The sequence below is a fragment of the Eurytemora carolleeae genome, unplaced genomic scaffold (assembly GCF_000591075.1).
Source record: "Eurytemora carolleeae unplaced genomic scaffold, Eaff_2.0 scaffold28, whole genome shotgun sequence".
Classification (NCBI taxonomy): domain Eukaryota; kingdom Metazoa; phylum Arthropoda; class Copepoda; order Calanoida; family Temoridae; genus Eurytemora; species Eurytemora carolleeae.
The window spans coordinates 80,902-87,813 of NW_019396147.1; positions in this window are offsets into that span (position 1 = coordinate 80,902).

The window sequence follows — 6,912 nt, forward strand, 5'->3', positions numbered from 1 at the left end:
CTTATATTTGGTGGTCCTCATAAATTACTGATTCTGATAATGATACGATGCTTAGAATATATATACTTTTAGTTTACATCAGAGTACATTACAATTTTGGGAGGTTAGATGTATTATCCTGTTTATCCTGTAAAAGATTAGCGTATACTATCTACATTCATAAAGTAGTAATTTCTGTTTGTTTGTATGTCCAATCATAACTTAGAAACCCCTGGACCGATTTGTCTAAAAATTTAATTGGAAAACTCGGGAGCACCACGAGAATGTTCTTATTTTGGTTTTCAGATTCTAAGTTGAGTGGGTCCACTTTTATAGGGAAAAATAGTGAAAATAGTAATTTAATACCAAGCGCGTAAAAACGGCGGGAGTAACTATGAGTAACCTGGGAAAACCTGGGTTCCCAAACTACTACACTATAACCTCGTTACTACTTTATTTCAGGGATTCAAGTGAACCTCTATTTAAATAGGGAAATGCCTGATTCATAACGATATCGTTGAAATCTTTTTCTTAAAATTTGGATTGTGGATATGTCATCGTTTTTCTAGTTGAAAACTGTGTAATTCTGATAATTCCCCAATTCGCTTCTTCGGTGGAAATGCGAGTAAACACAAATGAAAATAATCAGTTTTCAAAAACAAATCATGGATATCTAATTCATGCTTCATCAGACAAAGCTTTTAAGGGTACCGTTGTGAATTACTAGAAGGGCATTTAAAAACTACGTTCATGCAGTTTATGCAGCTGCAGTCCCTTATTAATCTTTAAAGAGTTTATAAACTTTTATCAGTAACCAATACAGTGATAACCAGAAAACTCTAAAATAGGAAGACGACTTTTAGACTAAAGTTATGACTTAAAATAGTCCAATGAGCATGGAACACAGCAATTGTGAAGTGTAAACAGACCTATTTCACTTAATAAATGATTTAATAGGTGTCTATTTGCATTGTAACAACATGAAATATACTTAAGTATTGCTATAAAGTCGTCTTCTACTTCAGAGGTTTTTGGTTCTCACTGGTTAAAGGAAACAAAAGAGATAAAAATTAATTGTAAACAAATAAAAAAGTTCAACAGCTATAAACTTTGAGGATTCGAAAAGAAAACATTCCGTTGTGCCTTGATCTTATCAGTTTTTATAGGAAGAGAAGATCAATTTTTTTTACCTTTTTTAGAATTCTTTAAAAATATAACAATCAAAATTTAAAATTTTTAAAAAAATATTTAATCGTCCGATCATAATTTTTGGACGATTTGGAAATTTTTTCCTATTTCAAAATTATTTTTAGAATTGAATGTATGCATAAACCCTTGGGTGAAAGTCTAAAGTCTAAACATGTTTTTTCTTTAGTTTAAAAATAGTTATAAATGAAATAAAATTCTAAAAGTTTCTGTTAACCTTTGTTAATTATTCCACGAGCAGAAAGAATTGTCATGCAAGCTGAATTCTTTAGTTTAAATTTTATAAATATTTCGATAGTACATCAACGAGAATTAAGATTATTTCGTGCCAAAAGAAGAGGGAGAGGAGGGGAGAAGAGAGGAGAAGAGGGCAGATATTGATTTCAAACTTTTAATCCAAATACCATTTCCACTTTCATGAACTTAAAATTTAACAGTATAAGGTTAAACGAATTTATATGATTGAGCCAAAGAGAGAATTATTCAAATTTTTTGATTTAATGTACAGAAAAAATATTTGAATTTACTGTAGGATATTCGATTTGATTTGCTTTTAAAATTGCTCATAAAAAATTCATCCTAATGTTTGTTTTACTTTTGCGTCGATTTTTAAGACGCTTTGAATCATTATCAGGGATTATCGTTTTAATTTCAAGTGATATTCCATTTAAAGAGGTGCATAAATCGATTTTTTTCTGTCTTCTAAATAGGCGCTCAAATTATGTCTTGTCAGTCTTAACCTAAAGTTTGTGAGAAAAAGAATATGCTTGAGCTTGAATTGTATGTAGTTGAATTGAGCCCATCCTTTGATTCATTGTAATCTCTGTTTAAAGAAGAACAAAGGAAGAGAACTATGAAAACTATGCTCCAGGTTCAAACATGGAAGAAGATTCAGAGAAATAAAGTTCTTTGTTTTCTCTCTTCGGGGGAATAGAGAAGTTTATAATTTGAATTTGTTTATATTTAGCTTTCTCCAGCTCCACCCTAGATTCAAACCTGTTCCAACCCAGCTCCAACCCTATTCCCACCAAGCTCTAAATCTAACTTAAACCCAGCCCAAACCCTGTTCCAACCCAGCTTCAACCAAGCTCCAACCCTGTTCCAACCCAGCTCAAACTCTATTCCCACCAAGCTCTAACTCTAGCTCAAACCCAGCTCAAACCCTGTTCCAACCCAGCTCCAACCAAGCTCCAACCCTGTTCAAATAAACCATAACAATCCCTTTAATAAACCAAATAATTCCTGTAACAAACCAAACAATCCCTTTAATAAACCAACCAATCCCTTTAATAAACCAAGAAATCCCTTTAATAAACCAAGCAATTCCTTTAATAAACCAAACAATCATTTTCATAAACCATAACAATCCCTTTAATAAACCAAACAATCCCTTTAATAGACCAAACAATCCCTTTAATAAACCAAATAAGTTCTTTAATAAACCTTTAGTAATCCCTTTAATAAACCAATTCATCCCTTTAATAAACCAATCAATCCCTTTTATTAAACCAATCAATCCTTTTAATAAACTAACTAATCTTTTTAATAAACCAAACGATTCCTTTAATAAACCGAATTCGATCTCTTTAATAAACCAAACTGACTTTATCACGTGACCATTCTGTTTGTATTCTGACATTTTCAGTTTGTGCCAACAAACTTAAACAAACTTTTGATCAAAATAAACTTTGTCAAATATTATACTAGAATAGTAAATACTAAAATATTGCTTTGGAGTGTACAGTGTACACTATACAGGGGTCACGTGTCCATGGTGACTGTGAAGCGTATATAGAGTACAATTTGTACAGAGCCCGAAATTTAAAAGAGTATCGTTAAACAAAACTCGGGAGTTTCCTTTTTGGGGTCTTAACATTTATGTAGATTTTGATTTAAGAAATTCGAAAAAAATGGAAAATATAATCAAACTGAAAAAAATAATATTTCATAACAAAAATATTGATATTCACAAAACTGCGTAACCCCATTCGTGAAACCCGGGTTTAAAAACTGGTTTTCTTAACGATACCCTGTCTTAAGTTTTGGGCTCAGGGACCGAAATTTAAAAGACTAAGAGTATCGTTGAATGAAACTCCCGAGTTTCCATTTCTGGGTCCTAACATTTGAGTAGATTTTAATTTAAGAGATTCAAAAAAAGGAGAATATGAAGAAAACTAAATAATATAATATTTCATAACAAAAATATTGATATCCACAAAACTGCTTAACACCATTCGTGAAACCCGGGTTTCAAAACTGGTTTTTATAACGATACCCTGTCTTAAGTTTTGGGCTCGGGTAGTCTGTTAAAGTCACCATAAAATCATCACATTCAAAAACTTTTAAAAATTAGAAAAAAATTCTTACATTTGTTTGTGTCACCAATATTTTGGATCCCTATGAGCAAACCCTGCAAACATTTAGTCTCCAACAAACCGATGGCGAACATATAAAGTCCAGAAATATTTACCCGCCAACTTCGCCATCGGCACATAAAGTCGGTAAAAATGTTTCCTTTGTTTTTTTAATTTTACGCCTTCCATTTTAAACATATGAATTCTTCATATTCTTCGAGATAATTTTTTGTTTCCAAAATGACGTTAGGGTTTCTAGAAGGATTTAGTTAAAAAGGTTAAAGGGACTGTAAAGGAAAAATGAAAGGGGGTATAGGATAAAACCTGAGAATTTCAGGTTTTGAACGATAAATATAAGACATCTATCTTATGCTCCTGTCTCGAGAAATTAACATAAAACTGTGTCAAAATTATACCAAAACGGACATATGTCAAATTTTGCATAAAAGTTCGGACATATGTCAGATTTTGCATAAAAGTTGTAGCATAAAACAGATCATATTCAACAATTACGCAACCACCTAATGATCTAATTATGGTCTTATGATCTAATGATCTAATGATATAATGATATAATGATATAATGATCTAATGATCTAATGATCTAATGATCTAATGATCTAATGATCTAATGATCTAATGATCTAATGATCTAATGATCTAATGATCTAATGATCTAATGATCTAATGATCTAATGATCTAATAATGATCTAATGACCTCACGATCTAATAATGATTTAAATCCCTGTATCAAGTTATAAATCTAAGCCAAGGTTGAAATCCAGTATCTCGTGTTTGGTTGACGCCGGTTTACCCCCCTCTCTAAATCTCACTACGGAGTACGGACGCATGCTCCCCTGGGTACAAAGCATGCGTGCTCCGAGGTTTAAAACCCTCCGGAGAGATGAAATCCTCTGTTGCTACGCTGAGAAACTGCGTCAGTAAGGATGAGACTATGGTTAGTGGTGGGACACCTCTAGGGTCTCAATGAGGAGAAAATCGAACCATTTTTTTTCACAATATTTTGAGGTAAATATTTAAGCTTAAAAACTTAAATAAATTCAAATATTTATCGAAGAATATGACCCTGATACAAACATTTTTTTATACAGGGTTGGTCAAATAACATGGATTCTTATGCTATGTCCAGTGTTAATGAAAGACTGTATAAAAAGTTGGGAAAATAAAAGAGTTTTAACTTTCTCAGTAAAATCAATATGACCGACATAAAGGGAAATAATATAAAAACTTTAACTAAAGTTCAAAATGTTAATACAAACTTTATAAATAAAATTAAATAGAAAACATATCAATAAACATAGAATTCCAAGTTTTCATTTCATTATAAAACTATCGTTTGCATATCTGGTTTGGGGTAATCTATGTACATTTTTCATAATATTTTTAATTATTTCATAATTGTTTTTATCTTTGTTCTGTTAATTATCATTTTTACCCTTAAAGATGCTTGGAATTGGCGAGAGGTTGTTAGATACTGTAGGTCACGATTAAACTTAGGTTAGATACTGTAGGTCACGATTAAACTTGGGTTAGATACTGTAGGTCACGATTAAACTTGGGTTAGATACTGTAGGTCACGATTAAACTTGGGTTAGATACTGTAGGTCACGATTAAACTTAATTGGGTTAGATACTGTAGGTCACGATCAAACTTGGGTTAGATACTGTAGGTCACGATTGAACTTGGGTTAGATACTGTAGGCCACGATTAAACCTGGGTTAGATACTGTAAGTCACGATTAAACTTGGGTTAGATACTGTAGGTCACGATTAAACCTGGGTTAGATACTGTAAGTCACGATTAAACTTGGGTGCCAACATTTTTACTTCGTTGTATTTAAACTATCGCCTCATTATCAAACTATCCACAATTATGCAAAAGAAATTTTTTTTTCAAGTTAGAATTTGGCACAAACCATTATTCTGTATCTTCGCTATTTCAATGAGTTTATCTTGAAATGTCAATCTATTTAAGTAAAATAGCGTATCAAAAAGACTGTAAGCGTAATTTAAACTTTTGATATTTCTCAAACATAAAACAGGTTGCAAACAAATTAAAACTATTATAAGCTTTTCAGTAGATTAACAAGGATATATCTGGCATCCTTGATCAGTCGAAGGCTTTCTGGATTCCGTTGGAAGGTCACTTGAAATTATACTTACAGTCCCTTTAAACAAAACAAAAATCAAGTCAGATTTTTTAAACGATTTGCTTTACAAAATATCCGTTTTTAATTGATCAACTGAAAATCTAAATTATGCTAAATGCTAAATTATTTTATCTGATTAGAACTTGTGAAATACTTATTCAAGTTATCCTCCTCTTGCATAGATGTTCCATAATTACATTTCAGATAAATAATTAGACATCAATTTTTTTATGGAATTTTAGTACATAAATTAATCAAAAACAATCATTTCCAATCATAATTTGCATCCCTTCCACTCTCTTCTAGAAATTTTATCTTGTAACTAGCGCCTCACAATTTCATATTAATGAAAGTATCTTTATATATACATATAAAAATATTTACAAGTTGTCTCTAAAAAAAGTATGTTTAGGCTTTTGGCTTAGCCTATTGAAAATCGTTGTATTGTGTTAAAAAGTGTTCCTAGCTGGTACAATCCTCATAAATGGGGGGGGGGGGTATTTTAAAGGTTAAAATGGCATTTTAGAGTAAAATATTTCAACGACGACCCTCCCATTTTCATCCTGATATTGTAATAGTTGCAACAAGTGGAAAAGTCTTAAAAAGATAGTTATGGCCGACCTTAAATCTGGAATTCTATTAAAGGTTTGAAAGCACTAGAATATAATTTCTTTCTGCGACACTTTGAGGAGTATTTATGGATAACCTTTCCGGATACTTTCATCTATAAATCTAGAGTTTAGTATAATTTTATTAATATTGAGATAGTATACTCCAGAGGGTAAAATCAATGTTACTTTATGGAAACTGGATGGAAACCAAGAATACTGGATGGAAACCAAGAATACTGGATGGAAACCAAGGATACTGGATGGAAACCAAAGGGACTGGATGGAAACCAAGAATACTGTATGCAAACCAAGGATACTGGATGGAAACCAAGATTACTGGATGGAAACCAAGAATATTGGATGGAAACCAAGGATACTGGATGGAAACAAATTGAATACTGGATGGAAACCAAGGATACTGGATGGAAACCAAGAAAACTAGATGAAAACCAAGGATACTGGATGGAAAACAAGAATACTTGATGGAAATCAAGAATACTGGATGGAAACCAAGAATACTGGATGGAAACCAAGGATACTGGATGGAAACCAAGAATACTGGATGGAAACCAAGGATACTGGATGGAAAC